Source organism: Geotrypetes seraphini, chromosome 5 (genome assembly GCF_902459505.1).
Source record: "Geotrypetes seraphini chromosome 5, aGeoSer1.1, whole genome shotgun sequence".
Classification (NCBI taxonomy): Eukaryota; Metazoa; Chordata; class Amphibia; order Gymnophiona; family Dermophiidae; genus Geotrypetes; species Geotrypetes seraphini.
Window position 1 is genome coordinate 128,394,126 of NC_047088.1, and position 24,465 is coordinate 128,418,590.

General features: G+C 39.0%; 1 protein-coding gene across 1 annotated transcript in view; it reads left to right on the top strand.

Moving 5' to 3' along the window:
• The window catches only part of RBM44 (RNA binding motif protein 44), a 1,074,496-nt gene that overhangs the window by 461,082 nt on the left and 588,949 nt on the right, over positions 1–24,465 (top strand). The gene's annotated exons all lie outside the window — the stretch shown is intronic.

Consider the following 24,465-nt stretch of genomic DNA (forward strand, 5'->3'; position numbering starts at 1 on the left):
GACTGTTGCTGTAAACAGTTTCTTGGCATGGTTGAGAGGGATTCTTATAGCAGTGGTAGGAAAGAGTTTGAAATATCTGGCAGAAGACATGAGAGCTGGGAGCTGCACATGGGAATATATACTCTCATCTGTAAGAAGCAAAAGAATCGCAACCAGTCAGAGAGGATGCTCCGATTTGGACTTTTTCTGCAGTCATTTGGGCACTCATCCTCCCCATATGTGAGTAAAATAGCTGCACTATCAGCTGGAAAGACCGCGATGGAGTAAACCAATGACTTTAAACACATCTTCAAGCATAGTATTTAGAGAGTGACCGCCCAAGAATAGACAGGACAGTCTATTGAAGGGACATAAAAAGAGGGAAGATACCATATGGAAGAGAGAGAGAGAGAGAGAGAGAGAGAGCAGATACTGGATGGAAAGGGCAGAGAGGGCAGTGAATAGAATGGGCGAGACAGAGGGTGAACAGTAGATGGAAGGGGTAGTGAGACGGGGACAGACATTGAATGGAAGTGTGAGGGAGAGGAGGGACAGACGCTGAATGGAAGTATGGGAGAGAGGGGGGACAGACGCTAAATAGAATGTGGGGGAGAGGGGGAAGACTGAATGGAAGTGGGGGGAGAGGGGGGGAGCAGATGCTAGAAGGAAGGGTGGGGAGGAGAAAGTAAAAAGGATACATGCTGAATTGAGGGAAGAGGATAGAGTTAGATACTGGAAGGGGTGAGAGAAAGAGATGGCAAGCTATAGGTAGACACAATGAAAGAGGGAAATTGAGGACTGAATAGTAAGAAAGAATTTAGACAGAGGCAGAAAATAAATAGAGAAGGAAGACCAGGGAAGAGCAGGAGGAAGGAAGCGGAGAAAGAGATGCCAGAGCAGGGTGGAAGGGGAGGAGACAGATGCTATTATCTTCTATTTCTCATTTGTAAATCATTCCCTGTTTATTTAATTGCTGTAAATCGAGTCGAGCCTTCTCAGAATGATGACTCGGTATACAAAGTTAAACTTTAGTTTAGTTTAGGAGACAGATACCAGATCTGAGGGGAGAATAGGAGGAGAGAGATATGCTAAAATCTGCTGGGAGGAAGGAAGGAGAGAAAGAGGCAGAGAAAGGGGAGGGGGGTTGTAAGCAGATAGAAAGACTAGAGAGAGAAAGGCCGGGACCAAAGGGGAAAGACAGGAGGCAGATGCAGGACTATGGGAGGCTCAGACAGAGGGGGAGAGACCCTGAGGAAGAACAGGGAGATGCAACAGAGGAGGGCGAGAGAGGGAGACCTGGAACAAAGGTACAAAGGAGAACTGACACTGGATCTGGGGAGGGTAACAGAGGGAAAAGAGAGAGAGACCTGGTCCCAAAGGTGATGGGGCTGGATTGTGAAAGAAATGTTGGATGAGAAAGAAAGAAAGAAAGATTGGATGCATAGTCAGAAGGAAGTGCAATCACTCATGAAATCACCAGACAACCAAGGTAGGAAAAATGATTTTATTTTCAATTTAGTGATCAAAATGTGTCCGGCTTGAGAATTTATATCTGCTGTCTACATTTTGCACTATATTTGTCTATTTTTCTATAGTTACTGAGGTGACATGCATATCTGAAAAAAATCCAAAACTCGTAAATGATAATTAACATTTTCTCTGCGTACAGTGTGCTTTGTGTTTTTTTATTTTATTTTATGTTTACTATTATGAATTAATAAGATATTTTGTGTACATGAAACATGAATGGAAGAAATTGGGGGTGGGGCTAGTACGGGATTGGGGTGGGGCTAGGGCGGGATAGGGGGGCAGGACTGAATATTAATAGATGTCCTGTTTTGATGAAAAAAATAAATGGTCACGTTACCTTTAATCCACCCTTGGGGGAAGGGAGAGGCAGCTGCTGGAACTGTGTTTAATGCAAAGCAGCCTTTATACCAAGCACTACCATTGTACGGAATTCAGAGAACAGTTGAACTGTGGAAAAGCTTATTTTTTTTTTAAGTTCAGTAAATTTTTATTGGTTTTATGAGAAAAATACAATACCAACACTAAGAGTGTTCCTGAAAGGGGAACACATGATAATAACAAGTATTAACACGTGGTAAGTACATCAAATCACAAGATAACAGTATGCAGATATATGCAAAAAGAGGATGAGTAACAATAGAAGAAGAAAAGGGGGTAAGAAGTAAGGAAGTTGTCATGAGGTTACATAGAAACATAGAAAGATGACGGCAGATAAGGGCCATAGCCCATCAAGTCTGCCCACACTATTTACCCACCCTCTTAAGTCTACTGACCCCCTAAAGAATAATTGCAATTATACTGTCACTCTACTGACCCGCTCATTCAGTCCTAGTGACCCTATCCCTTGGCATGACCTCGTAGGGATCCCACATAGGTATCCCATTTGTTCTTGAAGTCTGAGACCACCTGCACTGGAAGCTCGTTCCAATGCTCAATCACTCTCTCCGTGAAGAAGTATTTCCTGGTGTCTCCACGAAACTTCCCTCCCCTGAGCTTGAGCGGATGTCCTCTTGTGGTCGAGGGTCCCCTGAGAAGAAAGATATCATCTTCCACCTCTACCCGTCCCGTGATGTACTTAAATGTCTCAATCATGTCTCCCCTCTCCCTACGCTCCTCGAGAGTGTAGAGCTGCAATTTGCTCAGTCTTTCTTCGTACGGGAGACCCTTTAGCCCCGAGACCATCCTGGTGGCCATCCGCTGAACCGACTCAACTCTGAGCACATCCTTACGGTAATGTGGCCTCCAGAATTGAACACAGTATTCCAGATGTGGTCTCACCATGGCTCTGTACAGTGGCATCATGACTTCAGGTTTCCTGTTGACGAAGCTTCTCTTGATACAACCTATCATTTGCCGTGCTTTAGATGAAGCCTTCTCCACTTGAGTGGCTGCTTTCATGTCAGCACTGATGATTACCCCTAAGTCTCGTTCTGCCGTAGTCCTGGCTAAAGTTTCTCCATTCAGGGTGTAAGTTCTGCAAGGATTTCCGTTGCCGAGATGCATGACCTTACATTTCTTGGCGTTGAAGCCCAGCTGCCAGATCAAGGACCAACTTTCTAAAGTACGCAGGTCTTGCTCCATAGCATCCTGAAGATTATAGCCGTTTACTACATTGCATAGTTTGGCGTCATCAGCGAATAAGGTTACCTTGCCTTGGAGCCCTTGAGTCAGATCCCTAATGAATATGTTGAAGAGGAGTGGGCCCAGGACCGAACCCTGTGGCACTCCGCTGGTCACCTCCGACATTTTAGAAAGGGTACCGTTGACCACCACCCTCTGAAGTCTGCCACTAAGCCAATCTTTAACCCATGCAGTTAGAGTCTCTCCTAATCCCATAGATTTCATCTTGTTCAGCAGCCTGCGGTGTGGGACGCTGTCAAACGCTTTGCTGAAGTCCAGGTACACGACGTCCAAGGACTCTCCTGAGTCTAGTCTTCTTGTTACCCAGTCAAAGAAGCTTATTAGATTGGACTGGCATGACCTACCCTTGGTGAATCCATGTTGGCTGGGATCCCGGAGATTTCCCTCGTTCAGGATCGTATCTAATTTATACTTAATTAGTGTTTCCATGAGTTTGCACACTATTGAGGTGAGGCTTACCGGTCTATAGTTCGCAGCCTCAGCCTTGCAACCCTTTTTATGTAGAGGAACGACGTTGGCTGTTTTCCAGTCCAACGGAACTTTCCCCGTACTTAGTGAGAGATTGAAGAGCACCGCCAACGGTTCTGCCAGGACATCTCTCAATTCTCTGAGCACTCTTGGGTGTAAATTGTCCGGTCCCATGGCCTTGTTTACCTTTAGCCTTGCCAGTTTGTTGTAGACGTCCCCAGGAGTGAACTCAAAATTCTGAAACGGGTCATCCACGTCTTGTATTATCATCAACTGTGGTCCGTGTCCCGGTGCTTCGCAGGTGAAGACTGAGCAGAAATATTCATTTAGTAGTTCTGCTTTTTCTAAATCCGCCACCGCGTAGTTTCCGTCCGGTTGTCTAAGGCGTACTATACCGTCTGTGTTCCTTTTCCTATCGCTGATATACCTAAAGAAGGATTTGTCCCCTTTTTTAATGTTTTTTGCCAGAGTTTCTTCCACTCGACGTTTGGCCTCCCTAACTGCTGTTTTGACCGCTGCAGATCTGGTCTTATATTCTACTTTAGTTTCTTTTCTCTGGGTGCGTTTGTAGGAAAGAAATGCTTTTTTCTTCTCCTTAATGAGGAGTGAGATCTCTTCAGTGAACCATTGGGGTTTGTTGTTTCTTTGCCGTTTATCTACTGATTTTATGTAGCGATTAGTTGCTTCGTGTATGGATGATTTCAGGTACGACCACATAGTTTCCACATTGCCGGTCTCTGCTTGGTCCTGTAGCGTCTGATGAACGTGATCTCCCATACGTGCGAAGTCGGCGCCCCGAAATTTGAGCACCTTTGTTTTTGTAATTGATTTAGGGGATCCTTTCCCAATGTTGAACCATACCATGTTATGGTCGCTGGAGGCTAGCGTATCTCCTACCGAGACCTCTGAGATGCTTTCCCCGTTTGTGAGTACCAGGTCTAGGATCGTCTGGGCCCTAGTGGGCTCCGTTACCATCTGTCTGAGATGTACTCCTTTTATGGAGTTCAGAAGCCTCCTGCTGCTGCTGGTTGCTGCTGAAAATGTGTTCCAGTCTGCATCAGGCATGTTGAAGTCCCCTAGCAGCACAGTGTCACCCCGTAGAGTTATATTCTCTATGTCTTCAATTAATTCTGCGTCCATGTTTTCCGGTTGTCTTGGAGGTCTGTATACCACACCAAGATACAGGCATTTTTTACTACCTCGTGCCAGGTTAACCCAGAGGGACTCCCTGGTATACTTGACATCAGTGATCCTGGTAGTTTTGATGTCTTCTTTAATGTATAGTGCTACCCCTCCACCTAACCTGCCCTCTCTGTCCTGACGAAGTAGATTGTACCCCGGTATAGCCATATCCCACCCATGTGCGTCAGTGAACCAAGTCTCGGATATTGCCACCACGTCCAGGTTGGCATCCCTTATTTCAGTTTCTAGTTCTAGAATTTTATTGCCTAAACTGTGTGCATTAACATACATGGCCCTCCACACTTTGTGTTTGCTGAGTCCCTGTAAGGCTATTCCTGACTGAGTCTGTGTGGCTCCAAGAGAACTGTTTGCATATTGGGTCCTTACCTCGGAATATGAGTGTCGACTCATCCCATCAGGATAGTTCCTTTCCACCCCAGTATATGAGTAGGTCCCCTCCCCCAACTTACCTAGTTTAAAGCCCTGCGAAGTAGGCGGGCTAGTTGGTGTCCGAAGATGTTCTTACCTCTGCTGGTCAAATGGAGTCCGTCTGGTCCCTGTAGTCCTTGCAGCGCCTCTCTATGATCCAGGAATCCGAAGTTCATATCTCGACACCATCCTCGTAGCCATTCGTTCGTTCTCAGGATGCATTCATCTCTGGCTCTTCCCTTGCCTCTAACTGGTAGGATTGATGAGAAGACTACCTGCGCACTTGTCTGCTTCAGCCTCTCACCCAAGGCTCCGAAGTCTCTGGCGATGGTTTCTGGGGTGTTCCTGGCAGTGTCATTCGTACCTATATGGATAAGAAGCATAGGAAAATGGTCATGAGGTGTAAGTAATTTCCCTAGGCTGGTGGTGATGTCCCGTATTTTAGCACCAGGCAGACAGCAAACCTCTCTTGATTGTGCATCCGGTCTGCAGATTGGTCCCTCGGTGCCCCTCAGCATGGAGTCCCCGATGACTATAACTCTGCGCTTCTTCCGTTGTGGAGGAGGAGGAAGTCGGTCAGCAGATGGGGTTGCGTGTTGGGCCTGTTCCTGTTCTTCGAGTTCTTCGTGCTGGGCCTGCTCCTGTACCTTGTCGGCAGCTTCTTCCTGAAGAATCTGGAATCTATTCTTCAGGACGAGATGAGGGGTCGGCCTGTTGGGGAGAAAAAGAAGAGGATGAAGAGATTGAAAAAAGGAGGGGGGATCTTCTATGTTTACCTGTGGAAGAGGTCACCAACTGCCAGGTGTCATTGCCGCCAGCCATTTCCTGTAACCCAAATGTTGGCTTCAAAACTGATGATTTGGGTGTCTCAAGAATGGACTTGTCGTGGGTCTGCTCTGTAATTTGGGACAACTCCTGAACGACTCCGTCGATGTAGGCTTCATCCTCTCGGATGCTTCTCAGGCGAACCACCTCCTCCCTGAGGCTCCGCAGTTCTTGCATGAGGGCTCCATCCAGCTGAGCAGCCTCCTCTGTCTGCGTGGAGACTGTAGTGTAGTGTCGGGGGATGGATTCGGTCTGCACGGAGACCTCTGTCCACTGCCCTGAGTCCTCCTCCCTTCGTTCGCCGTCCGTGATCTCCTCCAGGGTCCCGATGGTGACTGGAATGCTGGATTTGGTTGTACCCTTGGCACTTCTAGTCCTCCCTGCCATCTTCAAGTTGTGAATTAGGTCAGCCTGTCAGTAAATTAGAAAAAGAAAGGAGAGTTAAAAAAATCCTACTGAGAGCTAGTGCGAGATTATGAAAGATTTAGGTGTCTGAGAGAATAAGAAGTTAAGAGCTGAGGGTATCTGAAAGGGGTTAGCTGAGTGTGAGTTAGCTTGGCGTGCAGCTAGCTGAAAGAATAGAGAGAGAAGAGAAGAATGGGAACAGAAGAAAAGGTATTTTTTTTTTTTTTTTAGTTAGAAGTTTAGAATTTTTATTAGTTAGAAGTTTAGAATTCGCTGCTGGGCTGCCTGTGCTCCTTCCAAGGCTCCTTCGCAAAGGCGCTCTCGCTAAGGCGAGCGCCTTTGCTGCTCGCCTTCGCCGTGCGCCGAACGGCCGCGCGCCGTTGGCACCCCCCTCTTAAGGGGGAGTCCGGCGCTGTAGTCGCGGCTGGTGACGTGGCTGGTGACGCGGGTGGGCGGAGCTAACTCTCGCCGCTACCCGCTCCTCACCGCCGCACCTCTCCTCTCCCGGCTCCCTGCTTAGAAGCCGCTGCTTCTTTCTTCAGCCACGCGGCTGCTGTGGCTGCCTTCGCGCCGGCTCCCTTCTCTTAAGGGGGAGTCCGGTGCTGTAGTCGCGGCTGGTGACGCGGGTGGGCGGAGCTAACTCTCGCCGCTACCCGCTCCTCACCGCCGCACCTCTCCTCTCCTGGCTCCCTGCTTAGAAGCCGCTGCTTCTTTCTTCAGCCACACGGCTGCTGTGGCTGCCTTCGCGCCGGCTCCCTTCTCTTAAGGGGGAGTCCGGCGCTGTAGTCGCGGCTGGTGACGCGGCTGGTGACGCGGGTGGGCGGAGCTAACTCTCGCCGCTACCCGCTCCTCACCGCCGCACCTCTCCTCTCCCGGCTCCCTGCTTAGAAGCCGCTGCTTCTTTCTTCAGCCACGCGGCTTGAAATGAAATGGTGTCTACACCGGATCTGTCAAGTCACTGGAAACTAGTGGTGTTCACCCTTGAGATGAAATGATGTTTGTGCATACAGGGAGTCCCGATATTATTCAGCAGCTGAACTCCAGTGTAATCCAAATAAGAGATAGAAAACGAGAGAGAAACCATGTTGCCTGTACTGAATGTATAGAGAGAGAGAGAGAGAGAGAGAGAGAGAGAGACCAGGTTGCCTGTACTGAATGTGGCAACATGTGACAATATTAATGCATTTACTTGGTATAGTTATGGAAAAAGAGAGACAATATGCAGGTACTTAAGAAATCAGACATTCCAAAAAGATATGTTTTTATGTGCTGCATATAACTATTATGGCACTTCAGAGAGACCATAATTCTGTACTGAATGTATATATAAAAAAAATTATATCAGAAATGTGTACTGAATCTAGTGAGGAGCATAGAATAAACACGGTATAAAGTGAAACCTTTACTTAAAAATATAACCCCTAACTAAGCTACATTTAGGATATGAAACAATAGGTAAAAAGAACATTGCTTAATTGGGCTAGTTAAAAAAAAAAATGGGGAAAAGAGCTCTAGAAATGGCCAATGTTATGAATCCTGGGGTACCCCCTAAACTAAAACAAATAGACAAAAGACAGACCACATGGCACAGACAATATAAAACACAAATTTTTAAGCGTGAAACTATTCTTCCATCTGTCAAGTGTTCAGGGCTGAATTTAACACTGCAAATAAACACATTGTTATAGAAAAACACAGCAAAGATGAACACCTGAGTAGTACAAATAATGCATATCATAACCATCTCATATTCAGAAAAGGCATAAAGCTAATATCTTCTTTGGAACGTCTTTATCTCTGCAGTGATAAAGAGGAACCTTGGAAAACACTAGAAATATCTTTGTGCCAAAACTGGTCTGGGATGGCTATGTATATATCAAGTTTCAAGTTTCAAGTTTATTAAAATATTTGATTGAACGCTTTTCAGGATACAAAGCGTTTTACAAAGAAATAAAATTGGATATATTAAAATTACAAATACATCGTAAATAAAAATTGTTACTTAAAAAATTAAAAAACGAACTGGGGTAACAAACACATGGAACAGTAGGAAAGGAGGGAAAAGAAAAAATACAATAAAAAATAAAAAAAACAAGATGAGTTAATCAGGTTGGGTTAGAACATAAGGATAATGTGAGAAAAGGATTTACAATCTTGAAAATCTAAGAGAAAAGGATTTACAATCTTGAAAATCAAAGAGGAGAGAAAAAAAAAAAAGGGATATATACTCAGAGTTTAATACAAAACGATAAAATTAGGAATGAACCGAAAAATAAACTTTTAGTTAAAGGCTTCTTTAAAAAGAAAACACTTTAAACTATTTTTGAATTTATTCAAATCTTGTTCAAGTCTTAAATGAAGAGGAAGGGAGTTCCAAATGGTAGGGGCTGTAACCGAAAAAATAAGGTCACGGCGAGTACCTATAACTTTCAAAGAGGGAACATAAAGGGACGCTTGTGAGGAAGATCTAAGAACTCTAGAGGGGCTGTAGGGGATCAGAAGCCTGTCTATAAATGCAGGTGTATTATTTCTTAATGTCTTAAAAACTAATAGTGCTATTTTATAGGTGATTCTATATGAAATTGGTAGCCAGTGAGCATTTTGAAGCAGTGGTGTAACATGATCGAATTTTTTTGAACCTGTGATTACCTTTATTGCAGAGTTTTGTATGATTTGGAGGCGCCTTATATCCTTAAGATATGCCCCCTTTAACAAGGAATTGCAGTAGTCTAGCTTTGAGATCACTAGAGAATGTATTAAGGTATTGAGTGAAAATGAATCTAGAAGGGGAACCAATGAGCGGATCATTCTTAATTTATAGAAACAATTTTTTACCAAAGCACTGATGTGTAATCTGAAAGAAAGATTATTGTCTAAAATTACGCCTAGGATTTTTGTGTTGGTAGTAAGGTATAGAGGTTTGTTATCTATTAAGATTGGGTTGATTAGTTTTACACCTTCTCTCCCTGAAAAAAACATAGATGTAGATTTATTAATACTTAAAGAAAGTTGATTATTGTTCAACCAATCGTGAACTTTGGCCAACTTACGGTTGATTTCGAGTATATCCTGGGAGCTTGAAGAATCAATAGGGTGTAAAAGTTGGAAATCATCCGCGTAGGCATACACTGTAAATCCTATAGATTGACAAAGAGTTAAGAGAGGGGCCAGATAAATATTGAAAAGTAATGGAGACAATATGGACCCTTGAGGTACACCATAATTTGTTTGATAAGGCTTTGAAGTAGAATTGTTAAAGTGTACAGAAGAAGATCTATTGGTAAAATATGACTTAAACCAATCTAAAACTTGGTCTTTGATGCCAATGGAAGAAAGACGGTGAAGTAGTAAATGGTGATCAATAGTGTCAAAGGCTGCCGCTAAGTCTAAGGAAATGAGAATGACAGATTTGTGTTGGTCCAGAAAGTAATGAATAGTAGTAACAAGACCTAATAAAGAGTGTTCAGTTGAGTGATTCTTGCGAAATCCTGCTTGATTGGGATGCAAGACATGAGTTTTATCTACAAAGTCTGATAACTGTTGAAAAACTACCTTTTCAGTTAGTTTTGCTAGGAATGGAAGACTCGCAATTGGACGATAGTTAGAACATTCATAAGGACTGGTTTTAGAATCCTTGATAATTGGTAGAAGAACAGAATGTTTCCAGTCTTCTGGAATTGATGATGTAGACAAGCTTTTGTGGATAATTTGTAGAATAATTGGACCGAAAATTGAGAAGTATCGTTTAAGTAGAAAAGGAGGGAATGCTTCATTTTTCGAACCTTTAAGTTTTATTGATTGAAACAACTGTTTTAGTTCAGATAGGGTAGGAATGATAAACTTGGAGCATGTTGCTTGAAAATTAATTTGATCTTCATCAGAAATAGCAGGAGTTTTGTTGGATATGTTAGCTTTGATAGTATTAATTTTAGTATAAAAAAAATCAGCTAAACTGTCAGCTGTGAGGGAATCATTGACAGGAATATCCGGTTTATGTTTAAAGGTAGTTAATTGTTTTAACATTTTGAAAAGTAAAGAAGAATTCTTAGTCATAGATATTTTTTTATTGTAATATTTTTTTTTTGTTTCGTTGATCTTTTGGCGGTAATATTGGGAATGATTTTTGTACGTTTCCAGATTGTTTGATGTGGGTTTGGCTCGCCATTTACGTTCAGCTGAACGTAACTGTTGTTTTAGTAATACAAGAGAAGAGTTGAACCAGGGATTTTTTTGTTTTTTTGGAGAGATAGTTTTAATTGTTATAGGAGCAATTTTATTTAAAAGAGATTGACAGGTGTTGTTCCAGGTAGTTAGTTGGTCGTTTATAGATAGAGAGTTAAAGTTATCCAGATCCAGTAGTGGTGTAACGAGAAGCGAGTCATCTATATTTTGTAAGTCTCTTACTTTAATAATTTTGGGAGATCTAAAGGGATCATGAGGGGGGTAAATAACTAGTGTTGATTGAATTAGACTATGGTCAGACCATGGGACTTTTAAGATTTCTAGATCTGAGAAATTATCAAATAATTCCCCTGAGGCAAAGATCATATCTAGAGTGTGACCTTTGATATGTGTTGGGCCAATTTTGAAGGGTTTAAGGTCAAGATCTTTCATGTGAACAAGAAATTCGGATGTATAAGGGTTGGATTTATCCTCGAAATGGAAATTGAAATCTCCAAGAAGTATAGTAAAAGGTGAAGTGGTAACAAAATTTGAAACAATAGATAATAACTGGGTGAAAGTAGATTGATTATTTGGAGGAGGGTTATATAGTAGAAGTAAATTGATATTTGGATTCGAATTAAGTTTTAATTGAATAAATTCAATAGTACCAATGATTTGAGTGGATTCAACTACTGGGGATAAGTTAGCTTTGTAAATGATTGCAAGGCCTCCTCCTTTTTTATCTGTACGATGATTAAAACAATAGTTATAGTTAGGGGGGGAAGCATAAGACAAATAAGCTTCATCACCCTCCTTTAACCAGGTTTCTACAAGACAAAGAAGATCAAGCGATTGATTGGTTAATAGATCTTTAATAATGTGATGTTTGGAACGTAATGATCTGACATTAATTAACCCTATTTTTAAAAACTTTTTTGATGTTGCTGAAGTAGTGTATATGGGTGAAAATTTGTCTGATGACTGAAAAGAAGTAGACGAAGTAAGGTTAATTAGATTAGAGGGGTTAAAAGTGGTCAAGGAATCTGCTGGGGGAGGTCTGTGACCCCATTGAACCTGAATTTGAGATGAGAGAGGATTCATGGATAAAAGAATAGTGAAAGACCAAAATAAAATTAGAAAAATTCCAAATTTATTATGGATTGTAGGGAAAATAGATTTAGAATTTGGGACAAAGAGAGAAAATGAAAATCCTAAGAAAAGACGATAGCAAAGATTAAATAAGTCATGAAGTTGCCCACAAAGTTGCGCACAAAGGTCTTTGGCGTAATGGGCGTGCGCCGCAAGAGGGGAGGAATTTAACAGCATGTACCAGCTGAGTGGAGGCGTGTCCAGCGGGCCGCCGCTTTGCGGCGGCGATTCAAAATGGTGGAGAGGGACTGAGGGAATGAAACACAAGACAAAAGATTAATGATGTGCACCTGCTAGAATAAGGGTAATAAAATAAAACTGTAGAATTTGAAATAAAAGCTTATTTTGAAAAGAATATGACTTATTAAAAACTTATTGAAACAGAACACACATAAAAATAAAATCAATACAGATAAAAGTTAAATTTACGGATAAAAAGAAGTAAAACTTACTGGTAAAAGATAAAACATGCAAATAGAGTAAACTTGAAACTTATGGAAAGTGATGTTTAAAAAACCAGACACAATAAAATTAAAAACTTACGTACAAACCGGAAAGTGAGTATTCTTGAAATAATTGGTGCTTAGTACAGTGAACAATAAAACCGGGTTAAACAAGCTTAAACCTTGGTGACAATAGCAAAACAATCTAAGGTCTTTGGCGTAATGGGCGTGCGCCGCAAGAGGGGAGGAATTTAACAGCATGTACCAGCTGAGTGGAGGCGTGTCCAGCGGGCCGCCGCTTTGCGGCGGCGATTCAAAATGGTGGAGAGGGACTGAGGGAATGAAACACAAGACAAAAGATTAATGATGTGCACCTGCTAGAATAAGGGTAATAAAATAAAACTGTAGAATTTGAAATAAAAGCTTATTTTGAAAAGAATATGACTTATTAAAAACTTATTGAAACAGAACACACATAAAAATAAAATCAATACAGATAAAAGTTAAATTTACGGATAAAAAGAAGTAAAACTTACTGGTAAAAGATAAAACATGCAAATAGAGTAAACTTGAAACTTATGGAAAGTGATGTTTAAAAAACCAGACACAATAAAATTAAAAACTTACGTACAAACCGGAAAGTGAGTATTCTTGAAATAATTGGTGCTTAGTACAGTGAACAATAAAACCGGGTTAAACAAGCTTAAACCTTGGTGACAATAGCAAAACAATCTAAGGTCTTTGGCGTAATGGGCGTGCGCCGCAAGAGGGGAGGAATTTAACAGCATGTACCAGCTGAGTGGAGGCGTGTCCAGCGGGCCGCCGCTTTGCGGCGGCGATTCAAAATGGTGGAGAGGGACTGAGGGAATGAAACACAAGACAAAAGATTAATGATGTGCACCTGCTAGAATAAGGGTAATAAAATAAAACTGTAGAATTTGAAATAAAAGCTTATTTTGAAAAGAATATGACTTATTAAAAACTTATTGAAACAGAACACACATAAAAATAAAATCAATACAGATAAAAGTTAAATTTACGGATAAAAAGAAGTAAAACTTACTGGTAAAAGATAAAACATGCAAATAGAGTAAACTTGAAACTTATGGAAAGTGATGTTTAAAAAACCAGACACAATAAAATTAAAAACTTACGTACAAACCGGAAAGTGAGTATTCTTGAAATAATTGGTGCTTAGTACAGTGAACAATAAAACCGGGTTAAACAAGCTTAAACCTTGGTGACAATAGCAAAACAATCTAAGGTCTTTGGCGTAATGGGCGTGCGCCGCAAGAGGGGAGGAATTTAACAGCATGTACCAGCTGAGTGGAGGCGTGTCCAGCGGGCCGCCGCTTTGCGGCGGCGATTCAAAATGGTGGAGAGGGACTGAGGGAATGAAACACAAGACAAAAGATTAATGATGTGCACCTGCTAGAATAAGGGTAATAAAATAAAACTGTAGAATTTGAAATAAAAGCTTATTTTGAAAAGAATATGACTTATTAAAAACTTATTGAAACAGAACACACATAAAAATAAAATCAATACAGATAAAAGTTAAATTTACGGATAAAAAGAAGTAAAACTTACTGGTAAAAGATAAAACATGCAAATAGAGTAAACTTGAAACTTATGGAAAGTGATGTTTAAAAAACCAGACACAATAAAATTAAAAACTTACGTACAAACCGGAAAGTGAGTATTCTTGAAATAATTGGTGCTTAGTACAGTGAACAATAAAACCGGGTTAAACAAGCTTAAACCTTGGTGACAATAGCAAAACAATCTAAGGTCTTTGGCGTAATGGGCGTGCGCCGCAAGAGGGGAGGAATTTAACAGCATGTACCAGCTGAGTGGAGGCGTGTCCAGCGGGCCGCCGCTTTGCGGCGGCGATTCAAAATGGTGGAGAGGGACTGAGGGAATGAAACACAAGACAAAAGATTAATGATGTGCACCTGCTAGAATAAGGGTAATAAAATAAAACTGTAGAATTTGAAATAAAAGCTTATTTTGAAAAGAATATGACTTATTAAAAACTTATTGAAACAGAACACACATAAAAATAAAATCAATACAGATAAAAGTTAAATTTACGGATAAAAAGAAGTAAAACTTACTGGTAAAAGATAAAACATGCAAATAGAGTAAACTTGAAACTTATGGAAAGTGATGTTTAAAAAACCAGACACAATAAAATTAAAAACTTACGTACAAACCGGAAAGTGAGTATTCTTGAAATAATTGGTGCTTAGTACAGTGAACAATAAAACCGGGTTAAACAAGCTTAAACCTTGGTGACAATAGCAAAACAATCTAAGGTCTTTGGCGTAATGGGCGTGCGCCGCAAGAGGGGAGGAATTTAACAGCATGTACCAGCTGAGTGGAGGCGTGTCCAGCGGGCCGCCGCTTTGCGGCGGCGATTCAAAATGGTGGAGAGGGACTGAGGGAATGAAACACAAGACAAAAGATTAATGATGTGCACCTGCTAGAATAAGGGTAATAAAATAAAACTGTAGAATTTGAAATAAAAGCTTATTTTGAAAAGAATATGACTTATTAAAAACTTATTGAAACAGAACACACATAAAAATAAAATCAATACAGATAAAAGTTAAATTTACGGATAAAAAGAAGTAAAACTTACTGGTAAAAGATAAAACATGCAAATAGAGTAAACTTGAAACTTATGGAAAGTGATGTTTAAAAAACCAGACACAATAAAATTAAAAACTTACGTACAAACCGGAAAGTGAGTATTCTTGAAATAATTGGTGCTTAGTACAGTGAACAATAAAACCGGGTTAAACAAGCTTAAACCTTGGTGACAATAGCAAAACAATCTAAGGTCTTTGGCGTAATGGGCGTGCGCCGCAAGAGGGGAGGAATTTAACAGCATGTACCAGCTGAGTGGAGGCGTGTCCAGCGGGCCGCCGCTTTGCGGCGGCGATTCAAAATGGTGGAGAGGGACTGAGGGAATGAAACACAAGACAAAAGATTAATGATGTGCACCTGCTAGAATAAGGGTAATAAAATAAAACTGTAGAATTTGAAATAAAAGCTTATTTTGAAAAGAATATGACTTATTAAAAACTTATTGAAACAGAACACACATAAAAATAAAATCAATACAGATAAAAGTTAAATTTACGGATAAAAAGAAGTAAAACTTACTGGTAAAAGATAAAACATGCAAATAGAGTAAACTTGAAACTTATGGAAAGTGATGTTTAAAAAACCAGACACAATAAAATTAAAAACTTACGTACAAACCGGAAAGTGAGTATTCTTGAAATAATTGGTGCTTAGTACAGTGAACAATAAAACCGGGTTAAACAAGCTTAAACCTTGGTGACAATAGCAAAACAATCTAAGGTCTTTGGCGTAATGGGCGTGCGCCGCAAGAGGGGAGGAATTTAACAGCATGTACCAGCTGAGTGGAGGCGTGTCCAGCGGGCCGCCGCTTTGCGGCGGCGATTCAAAATGGTGGAGAGGGACTGAGGGAATGAAACACAAGACAAAAGATTAATGATGTGCACCTGCTAGAATAAGGGTAATAAAATAAAACTGTAGAATTTGAAATAAAAGCTTATTTTGAAAAGAATATGACTTATTAAAAACTTATTGAAACAGAACACACATAAAAATAAAATCAATACAGATAAAAGTTAAATTTACGGATAAAAAGAAGTAAAACTTACTGGTAAAAGATAAAACATGCAAATAGAGTAAACTTGAAACTTATGGAAAGTGATGTTTAAAAAACCAGACACAATAAAATTAAAAACTTACGTACAAACCGGAAAGTGAGTATTCTTGAAATAATTGGTGCTTAGTACAGTGAACAATAAAACCGGGTTAAACAAGCTTAAACCTTGGTGACAATAGCAAAACAATCTAAGGTCTTTGGCGTAATGGGCGTGCGCCGCAAGAGGGGAGGAATTTAACAGCATGTACCAGCTGAGTGGAGGCGTGTCCAGCGGGCCGCCGCTTTGCGGCGGCGATTCAAAATGGTGGAGAGGGACTGAGGGAATGAAACACAAGACAAAAGATTAATGATGTGCACCTGCTAGAATAAGGGTAATAAAATAAAACTGTAGAATTTGAAATAAAAGCTTATTTTGAAAAGAATATGACTTATTAAAAACTTATTGAAACAGAACACACATAAAAATAAAATCAATACAGATAAAAGTTAAATTTACGGATAAAAAGAAGTAAAACTTACTGGTAAAAGATAAAACATGCAAATAGAGTAAACTTGAAACTTATGGAAAGTGATGTTTAAAAAACCAGACACAATAAAATTAAAAACTTACGTACAAACCGGAAAGTGAGTATTCTTGAAATAATTGGTGCTTAGTACAGTGAACAATAAAACCGGGTTAAACAAGCTTAAACCTTGGTGACAATAGCAAAACAATCTAAGGTCTTTGGCGTAATGGGCGTGCGCCGCAAGAGGGGAGGAATTTAACAGCATGTACCAGCTGAGTGGAGGCGTGTCCAGCGGGCCGCCGCTTTGCGGCGGCGATTCAAAATGGTGGAGAGGGACTGAGGGAATGAAACACAAGACAAAAGATTAATGATGTGCACCTGCTAGAATAAGGGTAATAAAATAAAACTGTAGAATTTGAAATAAAAGCTTATTTTGAAAAGAATATGACTTATTAAAAACTTATTGAAACAGAACACACATAAAAATAAAATCAATACAGATAAAAGTTAAATTTACGGATAAAAAGAAGTAAAACTTACTGGTAAAAGATAAAACATGCAAATAGAGTAAACTTGAAACTTATGGAAAGTGATGTTTAAAAAACCAGACACAATAAAATTAAAAACTTACGTACAAACCGGAAAGTGAGTATTCTTGAAATAATTGGTGCTTAGTACAGTGAACAATAAAACCGGGTTAAACAAGCTTAAACCTTGGTGACAATAGCAAAACAATCTAAGGTCTTTGGCGTAATGGGCGTGCGCCGCAAGAGGGGAGGAATTTAACAGCATGTACCAGCTGAGTGGAGGCGTGTCCAGCGGGCCGCCGCTTTGCGGCGGCGATTCAAAATGGTGGAGAGGGACTGAGGGAATGAAACACAAGACAAAAGATTAATGATGTGCACCTGCTAGAATAAGGGTAATAAAATAAAACTGTAGAATTTGAAATAAAAGCTTATTTTGAAAAGAATATGACTTATTAAAAACTTATTGAAACAGAACACACATAAAAATAAAATCAATACAGATAAAAGTTAAATTTACGGATAAAAAGAAGTAAAACTTACTGGTAAAAGATAAAACATGCAAATAGAGTAAACTTGAAACTTATGGAAAGTGATGTTTAAAAAACCAGACACAATAAAATTAAAAACTTACGTACAAACCGGAAAGTGAGTATTCTTGAAATAATTGGTGCTTAGTACAGTGAACAATAAAACCGGGTTAAACAAGCTTAAACCTTGGTGACAATAGCAAAACAATCTAAGGTCTTTGGCGTAATGGGCGTGCGCCGCAAGAGGGGAGGAATTTAACAGCATGTACCAGCTGAGTGGAGGCGTGTCCAGCGGGCCGCCGCTTTGCGGCGGCGATTCAAAATGGTGGAGAGGGACTGAGGGAATGAAACACAAGACAAAAGATTAATGATGTGCACCTGCTAGAATAAGGGTAATAAAATAAAACTGTAGAATTTGAAATAAAAGCTTATTTTGAAAAGAATATGACTTATTAAAAACTTATTGAAACAGAACACACATAAAAATAAAATCAATACAGATAAAAGTTAAATTTACGGATAAAAAGAAGTAAAACTTACTGGTAAAAGATAAAACATGCAAATAGAGTAAACTTGAAACTTATGGAAAGTGATGTTTAAAAAACCAGACACAATAAAATTAAAAACTTACGTACAAACCGGAAAGTGAGTATTCTTGAAATAATTGGTGCTTAGTACAGTGAACAATAAAACCGGGTTAAACAAGCTTAAACCTTGGTGACAATAGCAAAACAATCTAAGGTCTTTGGCGTAATGGGCGTGCGCCGCAAGAGGGGAGGAATTTAACAGCATGTACCAGCTGAGTGGAGGCGTGTCCAGCGGGCCGCCGCTTTGCGGCGGCGATTCAAAATGGTGGAGAGGGACTGAGGGAATGAAACACAAGACAAAAGATTAATGATGTGCACCTGCTAGAATAAGGGTAATAAAATAAAACTGTAGAATTTGAAATAAAAGCTTATTTTGAAAAGAATATGACTTATTAAAAACTTATTGAAACAGAACACACATAAAAATAAAATCAATACAGATAAAAGTTAAATTTACGGATAAAAAGAAGTAAAACTTACTGGTAAAAGATAAAACATGCAAATAGAGTAAACTTGAAACTTATGGAAAGTGATGTTTAAAAAACCAGACACAATAAAATTAAAAACTTACGTACAAACCGGAAAGTGAGTATTCTTGAAATAATTGGTGCTTAGTACAGTGAACAATAAAACCGGGTTAAACAAGCTTAAACCTTGGTGACAATAGCAAAACAATCTAAGGTCTTTGGCGTAATGGGCGTGCGCCGCAAGAGGGGAGGAATTTAACAGCATGTACCAGCTGAGTGGAGGCGTGTCCAGCGGGCCGCCGCTTTGCGGCGGCGATTCAAAATGGTGGAGAGGGACTGAGGGAATGAAACACAAGACAAAAGATTAATGATGTGCACCTGCTAGAATAAGGGTAATAAAATAAAACTGTAGAATTTGAAATAAAAGCTTATTTTGAAAAGAATATGACTTATTAAAAACTTATTGAAACAGAACACACATAAAAATAAAATCAATACAGATAAAAGTTAAATTTACGGATAAAAAGAAGTAAAACTTACTGGTAAAAGATAAAACATGCAAATAGAGTAAACTTGAAACTTATGGAAAGTGATGTTTAAAAAACCAGACACAATAAAATTAAAAACTTACGTACAAACCGGAAAGTGAGTATTCTTGAAATAATTGGTGCTTAGTACAGTGAACAATAAAACCGGGTTAAACAAGCTTAAACCTTGGTGACAATAGCAAAACAATCTAAGGTCTTTGGCGTAATGGGCGTGCGCCGCAAGAGGGGAGGAATTTAACAGCATGTACCAGCTGAGTGGAGGCGTGTCCAGCGGGCCGCCGCTTTGCGGCGGCGATTCAAAATGGTGGAGAGGGACTGAGGGAATGAAACACAAGACAAAAGATTAATGATGTGCACCTGCTAGAATAAGGGTAATAAAATAAAACTGTAGAATTTGAAATAAAAGCTTATTTTGAAAAGAATATGACTTATTAAAAACTTATTGAAACAGAACACACATAAAAATAAAATCAATACAGATAAAAGTTAAATTTACGGATAAAAAGAAGTAAAACTTACTGGTAAAAGATAAAACATGCAAATAGAGTAAACTTGAAACTTATGGAAAGTGATGTTTAAAAAACCAGACACAATAAAATTAAAAACTTACGTACAAACCGGAAAGTGAGTATTCTTGAAATAATTGGTGCTTAGTACAGTGAACAATAAAACCGGGTTAAACAAGCTTAAACCTTGGTGACAATAGCAAAACAATCTAAGGTCTTTGGCGTAATGGGCGTGCGCCGCAAGAGGGGAGGAATTTAACAGCATGTACCAGCTGAGTGGAGGCGTGTCCAGCGGGCCGCCGCTTTGCGGCGGCGATTCAAAATGGTGGAGAGGGACTGAGGGAATGAAACACAAGACAAAAGATTAATGATGTGCACCTGCTAGAATAAGGGTAATAAAATAAAACTGTAGAATTTGAAATAAAAGCTTATTTTGAAAAGAATATGACTTATTAAAAACTTATTGAAACAGAACACACATAAAAATAAAATCAATACAGATAAAAGTTAAATTTACGGATAAAAAGAAGTAAAACTTACTGGTAAAAGATAAAACATGCAAATAGAGTAAACTTGAAACTTATGGAAAGTGATGTTTAAAAAACCAGACACAATAAAATTAAAAACTTACGTACAAACCGGAAAGTGAGTATTCTTGAAATAATTGGTGCTTAGTACAGTGAACAATAAAACCGGGTTAAACAAGCTTAAACCTTGGTGACAATAGCAAAACAATCTAAGGTCTTTGGCGTAATGGGCGTGCGCCGCAAGAGGGGAGGAATTTAACAGCATGTACCAGCTGAGTGGAGGCGTGTCCAGCGGGCCGCCGCTTCGCGGCGGCGATTCAAAATGGTGGAGAGGGACTGAGGGAATGAAACACAAGACAAAAGATTAATGATGTGCACCTGCTAGAATAAGGGTAATAAAATAAAACTGTAGAATTTGAAATAAAAGCTTATTTTGAAAAGAATATGACTTATTAAAAAACTTATTGAAACAGAACACACATAAAAATAAAATCAATACAGATAAAAGTTAAATTTACGGATAAAAAGAAGTAAAACTTACTGGTAAAAGATAAAACATGCAAATAGAGTAAACTTGAAACTTATGGAAAGTGATGTTTAAAAAACCAGACACAATAAAATTAAAAACTTACGTACAAACCGGAAAGTGAGTATTCTTGAAATAATTGGTGCTTAGTACAGTGAACAATAAAACCGGGTTAAACAAGCTTAAACCTTGGTGACAATAGCAAAACAATCTAAGGTCTTTGGCGTAATGGGCGTGCGCCGCAAGAGGGGAGGAATTTAACAGCATGTACCAGCTGAGTGGAGGCGTGTCCAGCGGGCCGCCGCTTCGCGGCGGCGATTCAAAATGGTGGAGAGGGACTGAGGGAATGAAACACAAGACAAAAGATTAATGATGTGCACCTGCTAGAATAAGGGTAATAAAATAAAACTGTAGAATTTGAAATAAAAGCTTATTTTGAAAAGAATATGACTTATTAAAAACTTATTGAAACAGAACACACATAAAAATAAAATCAATACAGATAAAAGTTAAATTTACGGATAAAAAGAAGTAAAACTTACTGGTAAAAGATAAAACATGCAAATAGAGTAAACTTGAAACTTATGGAAAGTGATGTTTAAAAAACCAGACACAATAAAATTAAAAACTTACGTACAAACCGGAAAGTGAGTATTCTTGAAATAATTGGTGCTTAGTACAGTGAAACAATAAAACCGGGTTAAACAAGCTTAAACCTTGGTGACAATAGCAAAACAATCTAAGGTCTTTGGCGTAATGGGCGTGCGCCGCAAGAGGGGAGGAATTTAACAGCATGTACCAGCTGAGTGGAGGCGTGTCCAGCGGGCCGCCGCTTTGCGGCGGCGATTCAAAATGGTGGAGAGGGACTGAGGGAATGAAACACAAGACAAAAGATTAATGATGTGCACCTGCTAGAATAAGGGTAATAAAATAAAACTGTAGAATTTGAAATAAAAGCTTATTTTGAAAAGAATATGACTTATTAAAAACTTATTGAAACAGAACACACATAAAAAATAAAATCAATACAGATAAAAGTTAAATTTACGGATAAAAAGAAGTAAAACTTACTGGTAAAAGATAAAACATGCAAATAGAGTAAACTTGAAACTTATGGAAAGTGATGTTTAAAAAACCAGACACAATAAAATTAAAAAACTTACGTACAAAACCGGAAAGTGAGTATTCTTGAAATAATTGGTGCTTAGTACAGTGAACAATAAAACCGGGTTAAACAAGCTTAAACCTTGGTGACAATAGCAAAACAATCTAAGGTCTTTGGCGTAATGGGCGTGCGCCGCAAGAGGGGAGGAATTTAACAGCATGTACCAGCTGAGTGGAGAGGCGTGTCCAGCGGGCCGCCGCTTTGCGGCGGCGATTCAAAATGGTGGAGAGGGACTGAGGGAATGAAAACACAAGACAAAAGATTAATGATGTGCACCTGCTAGAATAAGGGTAATAAAATAAAACTGTAGAATTTGAAATAAAAGCTTATTTTGAAAAGAATATGACTTATTAAAAACTTATTGAAACAGAACACACATAAAAATAAAATCAATACAGATAAAAGTTAAATTTACGGATAAAAAGAAGTAAAACTTACTGGTAAAAGATAAAACATGCAAATAGAGTAAACTTGAAACTTATGGAAAGTGATGTTTAAAAAACCAGACACAATAAAATTAAAAACTTACGTACAAACCGGAAAGTGAGTATTCTTGAAATAATTGGTGCTTAGTACAGTGAACAATAAAACCGGGTTAAACAAGCTTAAACCTTGGTGACAATAGCAAAACAATCTAAGGTCTTTGGCGTAATGGGCGTGCGCCGCAAGAGGGAGGAATTTAACAGCATGTACCAGCTGAGTGGAGGCGTGTCCAGCGGGCCGCCGCTTCGCGGCGGCGATTCAAAATGGTGGAGAGGGACTGAGGGAATGAAACACAAGACAAAAGATTAATGATGTGCACCTGCTAGAATAAGGGTAATAAAATAAAACTGTAGAATTTGAAATAAAAGCTTATTTTGAAAAGAATATGACTTATTAAAAACTTATTGAAACAGAACACACATAAAAAATAAAATCAATACAGATAAAAGTTAAATTTACGGATAAAAAGAAGTAAAACTTACTGGTAAAGAGATAAAACATGCAAATAGAGTAAACTTGAAACTTATGGAAAGTGATGTTTAAAAAACCAGACACAATAAAATTAAAAACTTACGTACAAACCGGAAAGTGAGTATTCTTGAAATAATTGGTGCTTAGTACAGTGAACAATAAAACCGGGTTAAACAAGCTTAAACCTTGGTGACAATAGCAAAACAATCTAAGGTCTTTGGCGTAATGGGCGTGCGCCGCAAGAGGGGAGGAATTTAACAGCATGTACCAGCTGAGTGGAGGCGTGTCCAGCGGGCCGCCGCTTCGCGGCGGCGATTCAAAATGGTGGAGAGGGACTGAGGGAATGAAACACAAGACAAAAGATTAATGATGTGCACCTGCTAGAATAAGGGTAATAAAATAAAACTGTAGAATTTGAAATAAAAGCTTATTTTGAAAAGAATATGACTTATTAAAAACTTATTGAAACAGAACACACATAAAAATAAAAATCAATACAGATAAAAGTTAAATTTACGGATAAAAAGAAGTAAAACTTACTGGTAAAAGATAAAACATGCAAATAGAGTAAACTTGAAACTTATGGAAAGTGATGTTTAAAAAACCAGACACAATAAAATTAAAAACTTACGTACAAACCGGAAAGTGAGTATTCTTGAAATAATTGGTGCTTAGTACAGTGAACAATAAAACCGGGTTAAACAAGCTTAAACCTTGGTGACAATAGCAAAACAATCTAAGGTCTTTGGCGTAATGGGCGTGCGCCGCAAGAGGGGAGGAATTTAACAGCATGTACCAGCTGAGTGGAGGCGTGTCCAGCGGGCCGCCGCTTCGCGGCGGCGATTCAAAATGGTGGAGAGGGACTGAGGGAATGAAACACAAGACAAAAGATTAATGATGTGCACCTGCTAGAATAAGGGTAAATAAAATAAAACTGAAGAATTTGAAATAAAAGCTTATTTAGAAAAGAATATGACTTATTAAAAACTTATTGAAACAGAACACACATAAAAATAAAATCAATACAGATAAAAGTTAAATTTACGGATAAAAAGAAGTAAAACTTACTGGTAAAAGATAAAACATGCAAATAGAGTAAACTTGAAACTTATGGAAAGTGATGTTTAAAAAACCAGACACAATAAAATTAAAAACTTACGTACAAACCGGAAAGTGAGTATTCTTGAAATAATTGGTGCTTAGTACAGTGAACAATAAAACCGGGTTAAACAAGCTTAAACCTTGGTGACAATAGCAAAACAATCTAAGGTCTTTGGCGTAATGGGCGTGCGCCGCAAGAGGGGAGGAATTTAAACAGCATGTACCAGCTGAGTGGAGGCGTGTCCAGCGGGGCCGCCGCTTTGCGGCGGCGATTCAAAATGGTGGAGAGGGGACTGAGGGAATGAAACACAAGACAAAAGATTAATGATGTGCACCTGCTAGAATAAGGGTAATAAAATAAAACTGTAGAAATTTGAAATAAAAGCTTATTTTGAAAGAATATGACTTATTAAAAACTTATTGAAACAGAACACACATAAAAAATAAAATCAATACAGATAAAAGTTAAATTTACGGATAAAAAGAAGTAAAACTTACTGGTAAAAGATAAAACATGCAAATAGAGTAAACTTGAAACTTATGGAAAGTGATGTTTAAAAAACCAGACACAATAAAAATTAAAAACTTACGTACAAACCGGAA